This window comes from Sus scrofa, chromosome 5, assembly GCF_054392235.1.
Source record: "Sus scrofa isolate SSC_HxYL_T2T_F1_AM1 chromosome 5, Sscrofa_HxYL_maternal_Yorkshire_Landrace_v2.0, whole genome shotgun sequence".
Taxonomy (NCBI): Eukaryota; Metazoa; Chordata; class Mammalia; order Artiodactyla; family Suidae; genus Sus; species Sus scrofa.
The window spans coordinates 28446130-28467734 of record NC_139387.1 but is presented as its reverse complement, the minus strand read 5'-3'; the positions used below and the strand labels follow the sequence as shown (position 1 = coordinate 28467734).

Here is a 21605-nt window from a genome sequence, read left to right as displayed (position 1 = left end):
GTGCTAAGCCTTCGACTAAGAGAGGTATGAAGATTTTTAGGATAAATAATCTCATGATATGAAAACAGAATAAACTGGAACCTTAAACTTTAGCATAGCAAGAATTTCTTTGTAGGTTTATCCCTGTGATGGTGAAGCAAGCTTACAAAATATTTCTGGTGCTATACATTATTTACATTTGACCTGGTAAAATTATGACTAATTAATAGCAAAAATGAGAAAAATGAATAGGAGGAAGAAGAGCAAGAAGGAGGAAGAAGAGGAGAAAAAAGGAGAATTACTTTTAGGATACAGATTTTTAATATACGTTACTGCATAAAAATCCTATGAATTGTATATTATTTCTGTTTTACAGATAAGGAAGCTGAGGCCCAAATTTTAAGTGAATTACCTAACATCATATAAATGTAATCAGAATCACATGAAATTGGTATTATAGGATAAATATCATTATTTTCCATATCTAAGATACTCAAGTGTGTGTGTATGCGTGTATTTGCTAAATCACTTCAACATGAAAGAATAATCATTTTGCCATATGCTCCCAAAGTGAAATAAAAATAATGTCTATTTCCAACAGCTCATGCTTTATAACCATTTTATAACCTTTAGAAAGTTTAACTAGAAACCTTTTCTCTTGGGCTGTGTTCCACTGATTGATGATAATGTCCTTAGCTAAAAGATGCATCATTATTGTGATTAATCTCATCTGGTGACAGTACCATTGCACAACTAAATCATCACACTGGAAAGAAACAAAATCAGTAACTCCATTTAGAATATTTGGTGATGATTGTTCAAGTATTACAAAATTCATATTAAATTACCTCCATATGGCATTAAACACTGTTCATTGCCTGCTGAAGACCTCAGTCTAAAAAAAAAATCAGTGATTTTCCATTTCTATTTCATGCATGTGTTTAGAGCTGTTCAGCTACTTGAGATAAAACTAGTATTTGAGGGGAAACCACTCTAATCAGTATTGTTTTTGGAACCACTCTTTGCCTATCATTTTCAGGTGTGCAATTTTTTTCTATTTGGAAAACTTTTTTTTTTCCCAGTAAACATGGTCTCATAATATTCTCTGTAACTCCTGACCCTAGATGAGATGGTTTTGCCAAGTTTCCTAGTTCCATTCTTAATCCGTTACATACAAATAAACTTGGCTTTATAGCATCATTACATTTCCTTTGATTTAAAATTCAAGTTGGAGTTCCAAGACACATTTAATTCTGCTGTTTCAAGAGGACCAAAAGCTATCTTGTTTCACATAAACAGACCACTTAAGTGTTCCTCTTTATCTGTTCTGCCCCATGGATATTATTCCTTCTCTATAGCATGATCCGCACTTCCCTCTTATCTACTTAAGGTCAAGTATAGCTATTTGTATATTCCTCATCCTCTTTGGGAGGAAGCTCACTGACGGGAGCCTTGTCTCTTTTTGACGTCTCACAACCTAACTAGACATTTCTACTCAGTGAAAACCTTCAAAATGAATAATAATATACTATGGTGGCCAGTGGCTAAAATGTGAATGCTTACTTTGCTATGCACTTTAGTTCTTTTACCTAGTTAATCCTCGCAGCAATTCGTAGATGCTATGATTATCCTTACTTTAGAAATGAGGAAACTGAGATAACCGAAAAAGTTTGTCACACAACCATCATACAATTATTACAGTGGTGAAGGTGGAATTTCATCCTGGGCATCCTGACTCAATGTTTTAAAGTCAATGCCTTAAAGCATTCTGGCTCACAACCCCGTTTTTCTTGAGAGATCTTTGGCCATCAAAGAATTGATGACTGTCAATTACCAAAAATGTTTTATGACTTTCATCAATTACATCTGATATAGAATTGCATTGTCATTTTATGTTTTATTTATCATGGGTGATGGTTAGTTTTATGTGTCATTTGGACTATGTCAAGGGATGCCTAGATAGCTGATAAAACATGATTTCTGGTGTGTCTGTATAGGCATTTCTGGAAAAGATTAGCATTTGAGTTAGTAGATAAAAAATGGAGTCACCATGGAAATACAAAAAAAAAAGATTGGAAAAATAATAGCTCATATTTTGGAAAACTAAACATTAAATTTGTCTTCTCTATCTGAATTCAAATGAATATTTCACCTCATTGTAAAACCTTATAAAGTTTTATAAGAAATCAACAATTAATTAATAAGTAACCAGCAATCAATAAGGCAGAAACCTGTGAAAACGTGCATTACAGCGAAGTGTCATATAAAAATACAATGTTATAAACTACACAAAAATTTGTAAACCAAAAGTGAGGTGGATTAGAGATCAAAAGAGTAGAAATTTTAACAATTCACAATACCACAAGAAAATTATATTATTTGGGGGATACATCACGACTACCATTTTGTCCCAATACTTCTCTCTCTCTTCCTCCTCCTCTCTCTCAATCTCTTTCAACTAGGATATTTATAGATCATAAATGTTCAAAAGTACTCATTATTAGAAAAGGAAAAGAGAGGCAAATTTTAAAAGGATGAATCAGATCTTGGGCCTTTGGACTCAGACTAAATTATACCACAGGCTCTCCTGTTTCTCCAGCTTGCAAATGGCATTTTGTGAGAATTCTTGGCCTCCTTAAACTGTATAAAAGACAATTCCCATAATAAATCTCCTCATATATATATCTATACATATCCTTTTGGTTCTGTTTCTCCGTAGCATTCTATCATGTCATAGTTTGTGTGTTTGTTTGCATTTCAGTGAACAGGAACCCTTCATTATCCATGCTTAGAGAAGACTGGACTGATTAACATATGCTCGTCAATGAATCCTCAGCAACTAGCATAGTAGCTAGACCGTAAGTGCTCAGAAAATTTTGTTTCATGCCTAACTATTGCTAGTGACATTATATTGTTTCAAAAGTAAGGCAAAGTGAGTAGTTTGGAAGAGACATTTGGATCATAAAAGATTTGTAAGGAAAAAAATCAAGTTGGACTTGTGTGTGATCACCAGTGATCACCAGAAGAGATGAATCAATAGTTCTTTTTTCTACCCTTTCTTACCCCAACCACATTTGAGATAGTCATGTGGTTTCAATCCATAAAAAAATACCTACACTGGATCATAAACAGAGGCTATGCAATTAGAAGTAGAAAATAAAATAAGTGTCTGCCTTGTAGAGGTTAAACGTGGTCTTAGCAGAAGGTGAAAAATTATCATTCAAAATCCTATTTAGCCCTAAGTTTTAAGAAGTATCTTACTAATTAATTCTTCTTATTAACCAGCTTTTCAAAATTAGTGTAAATACATGCTTCTCAGATCAACATGTACTAAGCCCAAAATAGAAGGAGAAGTATTTTGGAATCAGCACTGTACTTTCTTTGATCCTGAGGCCCTTTCCCATATGGTCGGCTGGCTGTAAAGCATCCACTGATCCAAGAGGTTGCTGTCACATCAGAACCAGGGGGAAAACAGGCATTAAATTCATGCTAAGATATAAAATGCAATGTTTTGGAAGACTGCCTGATCTTTTCCCCAAATTGAGTAGATTCAAAAATAACAAGAAACTCTCTAGTTTGCACGAAAAAGGGTAAAAAGAAGAGAACTATGGAATTAGACTACTGCCCGTGGTCTCTAAATTCTCCTAGGCTTAGCTCCTTAAGGCAGTATGATCACAGAAACCTCAGAGGAATTAGAGATCTGCGAGTGAATATCACATGCATATTTCTGAACCAATTACCATTTTAGCATCTCATAGGAAGTAAGAATTGAGCAGATGGAAAGAGGGAAGTGCATCTTATTATGAGGAAAACGTTGTGCACAAAAGCAGGGAGATCTTTATGTTCCCCTTTTCCCTATCATCACCATTAGGCATTAGTTACCCATAACCTTATGAGTTGCTTCATATCAGTCAAGAGTTGGACTTGTGTGTGACCACATATAACCACATATGATGGGCAAAAGCAAGTTTTGCCACAATATGAGGGTATCGTTTGCTCATCCTTCCCCCCCTTTTTAGCGTCTTCCTAAAGTTGCATATCAATATTAGTTGAAACATCAATTCAAAATAGTCTCATTAATTCCACTGCCATGAAGTTAAACCAGCCTGACCCTACTTTCACGTCTGAAGGACAGTATTTGATCACTTTAAGGAAAAAGTTGTGGAGTTAGAAAATATTTTCCAAATTGCCAAAAAAAATAATATGTTCATCTTTACCCTTGTGATGTAGATACTAATAAAGACTAAAGAAGAACATCTCATTTGATATATATATAAATGAACTTCCAAAGAATTTTCCAGAAGACTAAAGATAAAGTTAGTTCTTGAATAAATGAAAACAATTATTGTGAAATATTTTCTGAGAACTAAAGACATGCAGATTTGTAAAGGAAGATATGCTACAGGGTAAATGTATACAATATGACAATGTAATTTTATATTGCATGAAAAATTTTTTTCTTTTATCTAAAGCTATTTCCTGAATACCCAATACTACTAGCTGGCCTTTTAAAGAGGGTCCAACTATTTTCTTGCTGAAGAGGCAGGCTGTTCTTTTGATGAATATATATCTTGAGGCCATTTTGCTGACACTTTATTTGATGGACTGTCCACTTTCTCCTAGGGAAAACTAGAAAACTGGTGATGAGATTCAGTTTAAAAACTACCAGGATATCCTTATTTCAAATGACAGTCATGTAATGTAAAATGATAAATTAAAAACTGTTAGCAATGGTTCCATCTTCATTCAGTATCACTATGACCTTCTCCAGCCTGTTTAAATTTCACATTTATTTAACTGGGAAAATGGACAAACGTGGTATCATGAGCAAGGTTCGGGGCCTATAGCTTTTCTTCCTACATGCTATGTCATCTTGGACACATTTCTTAATACTTCTAAGCCTCAGTAACCTTATCTGTAAAATGGGAATAATAGAAGTATTAACTTCATAAAGTTGTCTTGAAGACTAAATGAGGTGATGTCTTTAGAAGAGTTAACACAATTCTTGGCCCATCTTAATCACTTCATAGATATTAAACATTACTGTAATAACACTGTACTTTTCTTTATGGATAACTTTTCACCAAATTGAAGGGTATTTGGAAAATATTTAACAATTTAAACATGTTTTATTTTTTAATTTACCCATTGTAAAGAAAGTTACATTACTTCATAAATTGTTTCCTGAATATACAGTTGTAAAACATGAATATTAATCTTAACCATGCTTGTATGTCTGCTAAATGAATAGGATACAATGATGACAAAGAAAGAAAGAAGGTATATATTAGTGCATTTTCTGTTTAGCATATGTCAGCCATAAAATATTTTAAAGAGAAGAGTGGCAAAGCTCATGCGAGAAGTAGGAAGTTGAATGACAGAGAATAAAGGAAATGTTTAGTTTTTAATTCCAAAATGGAGATGAGGTTAAGATGGTAGTTAGAAGCCCAGGACATGAAATGTTGGTTGACTTTGAAGAATCAAGTTTTGAGCTGAAAATATTAGAAATATGGAACAATATTCCTAAGACCTTAATAACAACAACAAAGACTATAAAATGTTCATGTTACTGACAATGTCCTGAAAAAATGAAAGTCTAGTTGCTTTTAAAATTATAAGTAAAGATGAAACCTGAGGATAAGACAGCAAACATTTGCAAATTAGTGAAAATCAGTGAATAACTCTTTAATTTAATCATTCATGTGTGGATGAATGCATTTATTTTATTTACCGTGGCCTTATGAACGAAACGCAAATTTTAGACTTGAAAGGAAACACTAATCTAATTCTGGAGTCCTGTTCTAAAAGAGGCATGTTAAATAAAGACAAGCTGAACTTAGAAACACATTGAAATTAGTGACTTACAAATGTGCATATTCTCCAAATATATACAAAATATTCCTGTCTTGTCCAGTAGGTGTCAGTCACCTGTCTGAAAACCAGAGTCTTCTGAAGATCTCAGTGGTGCCCATCTGTGCTTAGCAAACCCTTCTCAGTTAAAGAGTTATACTATTCAATGATGTTAAAAAGACCTACACCATGCTTTCTTCTTCTCTTTCTCTATATTTCAGCACTGTAAAATTCAGGCAAGATTTTGGTGAGAGAAGATAACCTTGCATACCTTCCCCTATTTACAGGCCACCTAGTGGCCATTTATTAAAAAATATTGTATTGGTCATTTTCTAAAGGCAAGACAGTTAATTTGGTGCAAGAGAGAGAAATATGAACTAACAAAGTTATAATACCCAAGGAATTGGAAAGAGACTTTATTCTAACTCAACATCCAAAGATTGACTCCTGTTTTAAAAGAGATGTAAAATAAAGGCAAGCTACCACAAATATTTTGCTAGGGTAAAAATAAGTCAATAATTTCAATAGCTGAAGTAAGTCATATAATCGAAATATGAACAAAGGGTTATGCCAGGACAAAATAAGGAAAGACTATAAATCAGTCTCCAAGGGTTAGGGAAGGCTGCCCACAAGAGAGAATATTTGAGTTAAATGTGGATTGCTGAACAATGAGTTCAGGCATGAATTGGTTGAAGGAAAACAGAAAATCTTCTAAGAAATAGGTAAAGTCATTACCACCAGTGAGGAACTTGGGGTTGTTAGTTTCAGCTTTGCAGAGATACAGCCAGGTAGGAGCACTCTACCAGATGATTAGAAGTATGTCTGGACTTTGGGATGGATTAAAGCTTTGGTCTGAATCGACCACATATTGGGACACAAAGCTAATCTCAACAAATTTAGGAGCATAGAAATTATCGCAAGTATCTTCTCTGACCACAATGCCATGAAATTAGAAGTCAACCATGGGAAAAGAAAGGAGAAAAAACTTACTACATGGAGACTAAACAACATGCTACTAAAAAACCAATGGGTCAATGAGGAAATCAAGAAGGAAATTAAAAACTACCTTGAAACAAATGATAATGAAGACACAACCTCTGAAAATCTATGCAATGCTGCAAAAGCAGTGCTCAGAGGGAAATTTATAGTGATACAGGCCTTTCTCAAAAAAGAAGATTCCCAAATTGGCAACTTAACCCTCCACCTAAACGAATTAGAAAAAGAAGAAAAAAAACCTAAAGTCAGCAGAAGGAAGGAAATTATAAAGACCAAAGAAGAAATCAATAAAATAGAGATTCAAAATACAACAGAGAAAATTAATAAAACCAAGAGCTGGTTCTTTGAAAAGGTAAGCAAAATTGACAACCCCCTGGCCAGACTCACCAAAAAGAGGAGAGAAAGAACCCAAATAACCAAAATTATAAATGAAAAAGGAGAAATCACAACGGATACAGCAGAAATACAAAAAAAACCATGAACAACTATATGCCAACAAATTTGACAATCTGGAAGAAATGGACAATTTTCTAGAATCTTACAGCCTGCCAAAACTGAATCAAGAAGAAACAGACCAACTGAACAGACCGATCACTAGAAATGAAATTGAAGAGGTCATAAAAACACTCCCTACAAATAAAAGTCCAGGACCAGATGGCTTCACAGGTGAATTCTATCAAACATATAAAGAGGAACTGGTGCCCATCCTCCTTAAACTCTTTCAAAAGGTTGAAGAAGAAGGAACACTCCCAAAGACACTCTATGATGCCACCATCACCCTAATTCCAAAACCAGACAGAGATACCACCAAAAAAGAAAACTATCGGCCAACATCTTTGATGAATATAGATGCAAAAGTTCTCAACAAAACCTTAGCCAACCGAATCCAACAACATACCAAAAACATTATACACCATGACCAGGTTGGGTTCATCCCAGGTTCACAAGGATGGTTCAACATATGCGAATCAATCAGCATCATACACCACATTAACAAAAAAAAAGTCAAAAATCATATGATCATCTCAATAGACGCAGAAAAAGCATCTGACAAAGTCCAACATCCATTCATGATCAAGACCCTAGCCAAAGTGGGTATAGAGGGAACATTCCTGAATATAATCAAAGCCATTTATGATAAACCCACAGCAAATATAATACTCAATGGGGAAAAACTGAAAGCCTTCTCACTCAAATCTGGAACAAGACAGGGATGCCCACTCTCACCACTGCTCTTCAACATAGTTTTGGAAGTCCAAGCCACAGCAATCAGACAAACAAAAGAAATAAAAGGCATCCATATAGGAAGAGAAGAGATAAAACTGTCACTGTATGCAGATGACATGATACTATACAGAGAAAACCCTAAGGACTCAACTCAAAAACTACTTGAACTGATTAATAAATTCAGCAAAGTGGCAGGATATAAGATGAACATTCAGAAGTCAGTCACATTTCTGTATACCAGCAATGAAATATTAGAAAAGGAATACAAAAATATAATACCTTTTAAAATTGTACCTCACAAAATCAAATACCTCGGAATACACCTGACCAAGGAGGTAAAGGACCTATATGCCAAGAACTTTAAAACTTTAATCAAAGAAATCAAAGAAGATGGAAAGAAATGGAAAGATATTCCATGTTCCTGGATTGGAAAAATCAATATTGTAAAAATGGCCATCCTACCCAAAGCAATCTACAGATTCAATGCAATACCTATCAAATTATCCATGACATTTTTTACAGAACTAGAACAAACAATCCAAAAATTTATATGGAACCACAAAAGACCCAGAATCGCCAAAGCAATCCTGAGAAACAAAAACCAAGCAGGAGGCATAACTCTCCCAGACTTCAAGAAATACTACAAAGCTATAGTCATCAAAACAGTGTGGTACTGGTATCAAAACAGACAGACCAAGGGAACAGAATAGAGAACCCAGAAATAAACCCTGACACCTATGGTCAATTAATCTTTGACAAGGGAGGCAAGAGCATAAAATGGGAAAAAGAAAGTCTATGCAGCAAGGATTGCTGGGAAAACTGGACAGCTACATGCAAAGCAATGAAACTAGAACACTCCCTCACACCATGCACAAAAATAAACTCAAAATGGCTGAAAGACTTAAATATAAGACTGGACACCATCAAACTCCTAGAGGAAAACATAGGCAGAACACTCTCTGACATCAACCTGTCAAATGTTTTCTCAGGTCAGTCTCCCAAAGCAATAGAAATAAAAGCAAAAATAAACCAGTGGGACCTAATCAAACTGAAAGGCTTTTGCACAGCAAAGGAAACCAAAAAGAAAACAAAAAGACAACTTACAGAATGGGAGAAAATAGTTTCAAATGATACAATGGACAAGGGCTTAATCTCTAGAATATATAAGCAACTTATACAACTCAACAGCAAAAAAAGCCAATCAATCAATGGAAAAATGGGCAAAAGACCTGAAGAGACATTTCTCCAAGGAAGGTATACAGATGGCCAGCAAACACATGAAAAAATGCTCAACATTGCTGATTTTTAGAGAAATGCAAATCTTGAGATACCACCTCACACCAGTCAGAATGGCCATCATTAGTAACTCCACAAATAACAAGTGCTGGAGGGGTTGTGGGTTCCCTCCTGCACTGTTGGTGGGAATGTAAACTTGTACAGCCACTATGGAGAACAGTTTGGAGATACCTTAGAAATCTATACATAGAACTTCCGTATGACCCTGCAATCCCACTCTTGGGCATATATATCTGGACAAAACTCTACTTAAAAGAGACACGTGCACCCGCATGTTCATTGCAGCACTATTCACAATAGCCAGGACATGGAAACAACCCAAATGTCCATCAACAGATGATTGGATTAGGAAGATATATATATATAATGGAATACTATTCAGCCATAAAAAAGAATGACATAATGCCATTTGCAGCAACATGGATGGAACTAGAGACTCTCATACTGAGTGAAAGGAGTCAGAAAGGCAAAGACAAATACCATATGATATCACTTATAACTGGAATCTAATATCCAGCACAAATGAACATTTCCACAGAAAAGAAAATCATGGACTTGGAGAATAGACTTGTGGCTGCCTGACAGGAGAGGGAGGGATCAAGAGCTTGGGGTTATCAGATACAACTTAGAATAGATTTACAAGAATATCCTGCTGAGTAGCATTGAGAACTATGTCTAGATACTCATATTGCAACAGAACAAAGGGTGGGGGAAAAATGTATACATGTAAGAATAACTTGATCCCTATGCTGCACAGTGGGAAAAATAAAATATAAAATTTACTTGTAAATGCAAAAAAAAAAAAAAAGCTTTGGTCTGAGAAAGCCCAGGCTATAGTAGGGTGATAAGGGGCTCAGCGAGGGCTGAGGATGAAACCCAAGGAAACACTGTTTTTAAGAGGTATATTACTGACCAAGGGAAAAAGAAAAGATGCATCTGAAGAGCCAGAAGAATTATACAACTAATGTGTTTCTATAGGCAAAGGAGAAAAGAATTTCAAGAAAGAAGTGGCAGCTAAAGGAGACAAGATTTGCAGAATGGCCACAAGAGTAAAAACAAAAATATGTCCATTTTGTTTTGAAAACCACAAAATAACAAAAATTATTTTAATACACAATGGAAATCCAAACCATATTTTAGTAGGTTGAGAAAAAATTAAAAAATGAAGATGCAGGCATGAATTATTCCTGTAAGATGTGACACAGATCCTCTCCAATTTCTTGCATGGCTTCCAGCAGTTGAAGGACTTGTCCCCAAGGTGACCCCATCCCCTTCAAGAGGCTTTCTGGGAAAGCTCAATGCTACCAATAAAATGTGTTGTTTATTATAGCCAGCACATGAAGATAGGGCCCCTGTTCCCATTGTCTGTGGGAGGGTAGGAGCCTAACTTTGATAAGGGTTAGTGGAGTTTACAGCCTATGCAGTAAGAAAATAAAATTATACAGATGGAAAAGGAAGAATTAAAACTGCTATTTCTCTAAAGATGACTTGATTCTACTTAGAAAAACTATACTTTTCTTAGAAAAAATGCAAAACTAATATTAATAAGTTAGCAATGTTACTAGATAAAAGGTCAATATACAAAATTCAATGTGTTTTAGATATTAGACATAAATAATTTTAAATTCATTTGTTATTATAGTTGATTTACAATGTTTCTTCAATTTCTCTTGTATACCATAGTGACCCAGTCACACACAATTCCCTGTGCTGTTCAGTTAGGCTCCTTTGCCTAAACATTCCCAATGTAATAGTCTACATTCCCAAACCCCAAACTCTCTGTCCATCCCACTCCTTCCCTGCAGAACCCACAAGTCTGCTCTCCTTGGCCATGATCTCTTTCTATTTTCTAGGTAGGATCATCTGTGCCATATTTCAGATTCCACAAAAAAGTGATATCATATGATATTAGTCTTTTTATTTCTGGCTTACTTCTCTTAGCATGAGAATCTCTAGTTCCATCCATGTTGCTACAAATGACATTAGTTGGTCCTTTTTCATGGCTTAGTAGTATTCCATGGTATATATGTACCACATCTTCTTAATGCATTCATCTGTTGATGGATATTTAGGTTGTTTCTATGTATTGGCTATTGTGAATAGCACTGCAATGAATATAGCGGTGCATGTATCTTTTAGAAGAAATGTTTTGTCTGAATATATACCTGGGAGTGGGATTGCTGGATCATATGATATTCTATATTTAATTTTGTAAGATACCTCCATACTGTGTGCCATAGTGGTTATACCAATTTACATTCCCACAAACAATGAAGGAGGGTACTATTTTCTCCACACCCTCTCCAGCATTTCTTATTTGTTCACTTGCTAACGATGACCATTCTGACCTGTGTGAGGTGGTACTTCGTTGTAGTTTTGATTCACATTTGTCTAATAATTAGTGATGTTGAGCATTTTTTCATATGTCTAATGGCCATCTGTATACCTTCTTTGGAGAAAAGTCTACTTAGGTATTCTGCCCATTTTTCAATTGGGTTATTTGGTTTTTTGTTGTTGAGTTGTAAAGGCTGTTTGTACATTCTGGAGATTAGGCTCTTTGTCAGTTGCATCATTTCCAAAGCTTTTTCTCCCATTCTGTGGGTTGTCTTTTCGTTTTTCGTTTAACAGTTAAATTAAAAAACTAGTAATATTTACAAGACATTAAAACATCAAATACCTAGGAATGATTTTAACAGAAGAAGTATATGATTTCAACCAGAAACCTACATGTTATTGCTGACAGAAACCAAAGAAGATCTAAGTAAATAGGGAAAGTATCACACTCATATCCCAAGAGATTCAATGGTTTTAAAATGCCACCTCTCTCCAGCTTGATACATATTCACTGCAATAGTGTGAATTTGAATACTACTTCTAAAATTTATACAGATATCAGGAGTTCCTGTCATGGCTCAGCAGTTAGCGAAACTGACTAGCATCCATGAGGACATGGGTTTGATTCCTGGCCTCGCTCAGTGGCTTAAACCAAAGAATTGCTGTGAGCTGCAGTGTAGGTCGCAGACACAGCTTGGATCCCAAGTTGCTGTGGCTGTGCCATAGGCCGGCCTCTACAGCTCTGATTGGACTCCTAGCCTGGGAACCTCCATGTGCCACAGGTGCAGCCCTAAAAGACAAAGACCCCAAAAAATAAATAAATAAAAAATAAAATTTATACAGAAATCAAAGGACCTACAATATCCAAGGAAATCTTGAAGAACAGCAATGTTGGAAGATTTCCATTACTAGTTATCACAAATTATTATAAAGGTAAAGAATTACAGGCAGGGAGGTATTGATTCAAAGATAAACAAATACACTAATAGAACAGGAACAGGGTTTTAAGCACCAAACCAAGCTTATAAGTTCATGTGATATACAACTAGGACACCAAGGTAATTCAGTAGCAAAAAGTTCATTTTTTCCAATAAATGGTTTTCAGATACCTATTTATTGGATCAATTGGATATTTATATTCAAAACTAAATCATGATCTCTACTTCATAACACATAAAACACATTCCAAAAGATATCAGAGGCTCAAACACACTATAAATAATGTGATTCCCTTCTGAGTACATTTGCAAAAGTGAGTGAATGTATTCACCAAAGTCTTTCTTAGAATGTTCAGCACAACATTACTTGTAAGCCTCATGCCGAAAAGAGTAATGTTCATGAACAATATGATGGATAAATAAATCAAGAAGTACCCATACCATGCAGTTATGAAGAACAATGAAAAAATAATGGACTACTCTTAAACACTCTTAAGATGACTGATTTACACAGATTTAAGCTGAGCAAAAGAAGGCAGGCATAAGACTATGCAATATATTATTATGCTGAAGTTAAATAAAGAAATTAAGAAGAAAGCAAAAACAACTTATTTTTTTGCTGACAACTGTTCCTCACTTCATTTCTACCCTCAACTTTATGACAGAGATCAGAATAGTAGTTACCTTTGGGGGATTATATGCTGGCTGGGGGCTAGAGATAGTCTGCTGGGGTGCTGGAAATGTTGATTACATGGATATGTGTAGGTGTGTTATGTATATATAACATGCATATATATTTTATATATATATGTGTTGAGTACACGAATATATATATAAAAAATATCAAGTTGTACATTTATGATCAAGTTGATGCTTTCTCAGATATCACTGCATCTAAATAAAAAGAAAAATAAAATTAGAGAAGGTGGTAAATAATTAGAACAGGGTCCTGGAAATAGCTGAAAAGATGGGCTTAAAAGCATGAGTGAAAGATTTTCACTGTAAAGGAGGACCACTTTCTTTGATTGTTTATGGGACAGAGTAAGCACAAATAGGAAGATTAATTTTGGGGATTTTGTTTTAAGTGAAAAGGAGTAGGGAACATAAGGAATTCAAACTATTATTGATCAGAGAAAATCTATGGCCATTGAACATTAGCAGTGTATAGTTTGTACTTTCTGCTTTATTTAGGCTGGTACTAGTTATCATCAAAGCACACAGGCCATGTTAGGCTGTAGCATTCATATTAGGTATTTTAAATGTCCAGTTCATCTCATTTGTATCTGACAACTGTTCCTCACTTCATTTCTACCCTCAACTTTATGTCTCTAAGATTCAAGAATAGCCTATAAAATTAGGCCCACATAGAATGTCTCCAAAAGTGGCTTTATAGCATCAGATCAAAACCTCACTCCATCACTATGGAATCTTGTCACTTACTCTGACGCATTTCTCCCCTTAACTCAAGATAGAGTGCTTTATATTAATGTTCTAAAATGGCAGGAACTCTATGTTTGGAATCTATAATGTATAAAGAGATCTTCATCTGATTTGGAATTCAATAGCCATTTACTACATCCACTGCAAACAAACAAAAAATCCATCAGTTTATTTCCTCTTCAAAAGGTAGACATTAAAGAAGCCAAAAATTTCCAAAGTAATAAGTGCTTTTCTCAGATTTAGAGGATGGGAGAGCAGACCACCCAGGTTGTCACTTTGCATTTGCACACAGACTAGCTCCTTCACAAGTTCAGAGGCTCTCTCTAGGAGAGGAACACCAGCGATGCTGCCTTAGCTTTTCAGAAAAGAAGCAGAGCCCCCTTTTCCCAGAGAATGCTCTGGAGAAAGTATTTGAAGCTAAATCAGTCTTAATTGCTCTTAGGCATTTTTGATCTCTAATCCATGACATTTTGTCAAAATCTAGAACCACGAAGTATAATTTGAATAGCCCACATCTGGCCTGAATATGAAATATTTCTTTCCTAGATTTAGCAACACATAGTTAAGGTTTGAATCAGAGCTACTCACCAAGGATTAGGGTCATTTTCTGGATATGAAATAATACATATGGTCAGAAGAGAAATCTCTTTTTCTTTTTCTTTCTTTTTTTTTTTTTTTGCTATTTCTTTGTGCCGCATCTGCGGCATATGGAGGTTCCCAGGCTAGGGGTCGAATCGGAGCTGTAGCCACCAGCCTACGCCAGAGCCACAGCAACACGCGATCCAAGCCGTGTCTGCAACCTACACCACAGCTCATGGCAACGCCGGATCATTAACCCACTGAGCAGGGGCAGGGACCGAACCCGCAACCTCATGGTTCCTAGTCGGATTCGTTAACCACTGCGCCACGACGGGAACTCCAGAAATCTCTTTTTCTATGTCAAGGGGTTTGGGGTCAACATTTTACAATCACCTGCTTATACAGGTTGTAAAAGTACTCCAGTTTCTCATCAGGAAGGATGTTTCCTTCTGGCTGTGCTGATAATATATTCACCAGGGAAGCAGAGATTCATATTCCCTCTACCATTTGCTCCCATGCTTGCTTTTCCAGCTCCATCTGGAGCTACTAAGGAAGTTGTTTCTGAAAGCCCTGGGATAAGCAAGGGGAAATATTCCTGTGAAATCATGATTCAGAGGCCCAGAGATAGTTGGGTGGTGCTAAAATCCTTCAGAAGACTTGATCAGATTGAAGCAACAATGGCTGTCCGCCTTAGCAGCTGCCAGGAGACACATCTGTAGGAAATATTGTTCCTGGAGAATAACTGGGTTTTACTCATCTGTATAGAATTTGAAACTCAACCTCTTGCATTTCAGAAAAATAGAGCTTAATGCTAAACTGCTTCAGGATGCTTTGTGCTGAAAACTCCACAAGGCAGTACTAGGTGAAAGGAGTAAGGATAAAGATTATGCTCAAAGGGAATGACCTACAGGTTAAATAAAATATCCAGGAGTAATGGCTGTACAAAGTCAGCCACAGCATCAGACAACAAAGAACCCTGTTCAAGGATGCCCTGGGCTTTTATCTTTACAATAGCTCCTTATATCTGTATAGCACTCTACAGATTACAAAACACTTCTAACACATTATAATCACTGCCTCCCCACCATCTACCCAAATCCTTCAGCAGGAGAACCAAGAGTAAAAGGGAGACATCACTGTGGCTACATTTGTCCTATTTCTGGAAAGGCATTTTGCAATTTCTGTCAGTCTCAAATTGTTGTTAAATGGTAAGGAAAATTTTCAATAAATTTTGTTAAATGTCATGAGTTCTTGGTTATGGTTACCTTGCTTCCTTGATTACCTATAGTTTTTTTTGTTTGTTTTATTTTGTTTTGTCTTTCTAGGGCTACACCCATGGTATATGGAGGTTCCGGGGCTAGGGGTTGAACTGGAGCTGTAGCCGCTGGCCTAGGCCACAGCCACAACAATGCCAGATCCAAGCCGTGTCTGTGATCAACACCACGGCTCACAGCAACGCCCGATCCTTAACCCACTGAGCAGGGCCAGGCATTGAACCTGTGTCCTCATGGATGCTAGTCAGATTCATTTTCTGTTGAGCCACAGTGGAAGCTCCTATAGTTTTAAACACCTAATTCAGGGCTTCTTAACTTTATCACTATTAACATTTGAGGTGAGATAATTCCTAGCGTTGGAGGATGTCCTGTGCATTGTAGGATACTTGATAGTATCCCTGCTCTCTACCCACTAGACTCCAGTAGTCACGAATGTTGGCAAATGAATTGAAAACTGGAGGGAGAGGGATTACTAAGGCAAGACAACACAGTAGCTACCTTGAGTCAAATAAAGTATTACATAAAAGATATTCCCATTATGTATGAAAAATTTGAAAGATTGTTACTTAAAACTGCTTACCACCCACTAAACGAGTATTGTTGATTCTTTAGGGGCATCAAGTAAACAAATAATTAATAACGCTTACTGATCCAATAAGTCTCGTTATATTTTGGGACAATTTATTTTAACTTTGGCATTTCTCTACATTTTGGAGTTCATCCTGATACAAGGTCTTTCAAAAAGGTCAGATTTGGATTCCTCATTTTTTCCACCCTCTTTTTCCTGAAACTGATTCAGAAGATATCACATCTGACTATAGTTACATTATACAGAACTCATACTGAATCTTTTGATTCACATGTTTTCTCTTCCTTTTTGTGAAAACAGAACCAGCATTTACATAATCCCTTACAAACTAATGATGAAAGACAGATGTTCTTTCCACAAATCAATATATTTCAAGAGACAACCTTAAATATTTTTAAATAGTCTCAAATGGAAAAAGAAATTCATCAAAGGCAAGTGAGTGTAAAAATTTCCATAATTAAGATATTTGATGGATTTTAAAAAAGAGAATCAATGAGAATTAGGTATAAATAAGCTAATTTGAAATAGGGAAAGCTATTTTCAATTTTGGGGTAATATCTGAACTTGGAAGAAAAACAAAATGTCAACTTGACCCTGACAAAAATTTGGCAATACAGAAGAGATCATCTGGATGCTGTAAGTTTCCAGCAAATTCAGAAATAATCAGATATTTCAAAATGAGAGACACTGAAATCCAGTCAAGAATCAGCCTAATTGAGAATGAAGTGGGAAAGTAAAAAGTGTTTTAGATGTTCCTATTTGATAAAATATATGAGGCACAGCAATCAAATGAACATTGAAAGTAAGTAACTTTCTTGAATAAATCAGATGTGTCTGATGTATTAAAGAGCAGAATTAATATTTTAACTTGAAACTAGGTATCTTATTCATTTTCAGGGGATTTTCACTCCTGTTGCCCTGGTTTTCAGGTGCACTTGAGGAAAACTCCCCAGGAAGGGTCCAGTTTGTATGTTGTCTGTCAATTTTATATTCCTTTAAATGCAAAGTCCTTGTAGTTTTCCAGCTGTTTTATGTTAATTAGAGCCTTAAACTCTGCAAACATTTATTTCATTGCTGTTCAGTGCCAAGTTTCAGGCTTTCTGGAAGCATGACATAAAGAGTCAAAGAAAGAAGCAGCTGACAAAGATCCTCCAAAGGTTTGGAAGATGATTAATCCAAATCAGAAAATGATTTAACCTTAAATAGTGAGAACTTTCTGTTGGAAAACAGAAACAAAGAAGCATCTAGTTTTCTTCTCAAACTGTAGGAGTCAAGCTGGGCTAATGGACTATTTTATTTTATTTACTTACAAGATGGTGATAACAATTGTCATGCATCAGCCACTGTTCTAGGTACTCTACCAATATCGACTGATTTCTATCTTAAAACAAACCTGTAAGGTTCATACTATCATAGTCACCATTTTCCAGATAAGGAAACCAGACCCGGGACCCTCAGCTGACTAAACGTGGAGACAGCTTTCAAATCCAGGTATTCTGGCTCTGTCTATACCCTTAGATACCACGCTCTGCTATCTGAATTGGAAATCAAAATTTAACAGAAGCAGCTCAAATCTGGTGCTATAGGACTCAGGGGATGAGGACTTCCCAAATGCTCAGACAACAGCAATTAAAACCTGAGAAATCATTTTTACTGTAAGAGCCAAGAGTGTGAGACCAGAACCTAAAAGGAGAGAAGGTCAGGAATTAGGCAGGACTGGAAAGTGAAATTGTAGTAAAGTAATGGGTGCCCCAGGGAAAGGCCAAGAAAAGATTTGCAACATCTACGTACTGTGTTAAGACTCCTAGCCAATGTGTTATGGGTGGATTGGGCTAATTTCCAGCAATAAAGCAGGCCTTAGAAGACACTCCCCCTGTGAATTTGTTTCTTTTCCCTCAGACTTCTAGGACACAGTGAGGATAAAGGACAAGTGGAAGAACAGATGGAATGTACCAACTTAACTCCTTAACATTTACAAAATTACTATTCATTCTGTATACACTTGTCTCACTAATAATCGCTTCCCCCCCCCCAGGAGTCTTCATTTGATAAAGGCAAATCTTGGCTCTGAGATATTGATATGTTCAGGATCAAAAGAGAAAAATCAAGATCTAGGTAACATTATTCTTATCACAAACAAGGTGCAGGAAAATGGATCTAAAATTCTCAGTCTTGTAATATGTTACGTGAACACAAATACCATCACAGGGTAAGTTATATTGATACATACATCAGCTGGGAGGTGGATACCTATGGTAATAATACTCTTTATTTTTATATAACATTACAATAAAAGCAGTTAGGCAACTTTCAGTAACAGTAGTGACTTTAATATGATCTTTAACTGGCACCTCTTCTCCAGATTCTCCCTGAGCTTGATAAATGTATGTAAATATATCAGGAACCCTATTTTAGTCTGTAAACCAGTAAAGTGAAAAATACATGCAAGGAACTCCTGCAGTGTCTGAAATGGACACTGGTAGGAAATCCTTATTAGTCAGAAATGCAAGGACATGTGGTAAAAGTGGTTCACATGGTAGATTATTGTATATTTAGGGAATAATTTCACTTTACCAATATCCTTGAGAAAGCTACAGATAAGAGAACAAGGATTTTAAAAAACGTTTACTCTATGTGTGTACACTTATTGGGCAATAGTCTGGCTATGAGTGACTTAGAGACAAAGTGGCACGGCCAGCTGTCCCAACAAACTTACCAGGACCTCCTTCAACAAAGAGATGCTGCTCTTTACCAGGAAAGCCTCCAGAAGGAAGACTTTGTCCTTCCATACTTTATCCCATATGACACCTGGATGTCCAAATTGGCAAAGTTGAATCACAGTAAGTCAAAATGTTTCCTTCTCTCCTTTAACTCTACCTGGGAGATTCTACCAGAGATATACGTCGTCTCTTTGGAAAACCCATCTCAATTCACAATACTGAATAGGCACAGATTTGCCTCTGTGAAGATGTACAAAGAGAAAAGTCACTAGGATGAAAAACACTTAAGCACCTGAAGAGAAAAGAATCAATCTGAAGAGTGAGAAACAACCATTCTTCTTTGAAATGATGTTTCTACAAGATAGAAAATCTTTATTTTCAACAAGACACAAGATAGTACTAGAGGAAAACAGGCTCAAAGAGGAAAATAATGCCATCAGGAAAAGAAATGAACAAAAGGGAAAACATGATTGCAAAATTCTAAAAAGCAGTGGAAGCAGCAGCAAGTATCAATGAGAATACTCAAGACAAGTGGAACAATGAATTCGAATACATGGGGTTTTTAACAGGTAACTTGTAGAGAAAAGGGTGGCAGCATGAGATTAATAAGGAAAAATGAGAGACATGGATGAAATATCGGTTCATTAATTTATCAATCCATTTAATGTTTTTTGAGCACCCACTATTTGAAGGCGTTGTTGCAAGTATGGGTGACAGAATAGTGAGCAAGACAATATCCTTGCCTCAACAGGGGTTAAATTATAGTGAGTGGTACTGACAATCAATTAGCAAATAAATGTATACTATAATGTCAGATAGTGTCAAATTCTATGAAAAAAAAGAAGTGAAGTAAGAGTACAAAGAACAATAATGGGGTTGCCAGAGATGGCCTCTCTGAGGTGGTATTTGAGCAGATGTAATAATGTGAGAGGGTGAACTGGGTAAGAGCATCCCAGGCAGAGTTTAGTAAGTTCAAAGACCATGAGGCAAGGACAAGTATGTGTGTATTCAAGTAGATGTAGTGGAATGACCAAGTGCAGAATGCTAGAAAATCAAGTCAGAGAGTTAGTCAGGGGCAGATAGTTTAGATTCTAGAAAATCATAAAAGGAGTTTGGATTTATCATGAGTGTAAGGGAAAGGCCATGGCGAGCCTGGGAGTGGGGGTGGGGTGGGGTGGGAACTTAGCAGGAAAGTGACTCAGTTTATGTTTTAGAGAGATAATGTTTGAAATAATATACATGTGTCTTCTTTAGCCACTTTTTCTTTTTTAAAAGAAATCAAATTATAAATCAGAATAAAGAAATTGCTTACCTACAGCAAGTGAATGGAAGGAAAAAGGGTAGAAAAGGGGAAGCAAGTAACATGTCCCATGAGATTTTTACATACTCATAAATGAAAACCAATAGAAACAAAGGAGCCAAGCTGTTTTCCAGTAAATAACTTCAGTAACATAACTGTCCTGTCATGTATGTGGGAGAAATGATCTAAGTAATGGTTGAATATGTATTTTGAACACATGCTTTGAATTTGAAAACAAAGCAATGACATAGCTCTGACTCTTCTTAATAGATCTGTGCCCAGGAGTAACCAAAATATCTGCCTCTTGGCTTTCCACTACCATCCATGTAATCCACAGGGTTATTGCTCAGGGCTGTCAGTGTACACCTGTAAGCTAGTTCCTTGAAGCTTAATTTGAATGATGATACAGCAGAGATATCGTGGACTTCCAAAAACTGCAGAAAAGAGTTTTAATTCCTAATCTGCTCTTTGTTGGCCCTTGGTATTGGGCAAATCACTTAATCTCTTTGAGTATGGTTTTCCCCATCAGTTAAATGAACATAATAATAAAATCTAATGTACTGGATTGTAGTGAAAATTAAATGACATAATTAGGCAAAGAGTTCTGGGCATACACTATTTATTTTAAAAGAAAGGCAATCTAGTTTCCATCTTGTTAGAATGCTTAGGATATCCACTATTAAACTGTGAAGGACTACATACAATCGCATGATTAAAGGCTAAACCCAAGAGCCAAACACCAGTAATTAAGCTTAAAATACAATCTAATATTAGTATGTCAGTTATTGTAGGATCTCTTTGAGGGGTTTCATAAAAGATTTAGGAGTTAAAGGAGTTACTGCTTTGGTGATGATGAAACCTCTGTAATGATGAAACCTCTGTAATCCATGGTTAAATATAGTAAGTATCAATATTTCCTTTACTTCAGACTGAGAGGACAATTACATGGACTTCAGTAACTTTAGGTTTTGACACAAAAATTTTAAAGTAACAGCAAGAAAATGCCTATCCTTAACATCTTTAGCCTCACTCACATCTTTGTTTTTCTGACATTGGGGTAAATATGAAGAGAATGAAGCAATG

The 21605-nt window shown here is 36.0% G+C and overlaps 1 protein-coding gene and 1 long non-coding RNA gene across 2 annotated transcripts in view; one reads left to right on the top strand and one right to left on the bottom strand.

Moving 5' to 3' along the window:
- LOC102166013 (uncharacterized) overlaps nt 1-21605 on the bottom strand; it is a 460798-nt gene that overhangs the window by 6113 nt on the left and 433080 nt on the right. The gene's annotated exons all lie outside the window — the stretch shown is intronic.
- LOC102165929 (uncharacterized) overlaps nt 1-21605 on the top strand; it is a 155109-nt gene that overhangs the window by 132169 nt on the left and 1335 nt on the right. Inside the window, exon 2 of the long non-coding RNA XR_001308715.3 lies at nt 2741-2837. This is a non-coding gene — a long non-coding RNA (uncharacterized LOC102165929). The remainder of the gene's footprint in view (nt 1-2740; nt 2838-21605) is intronic.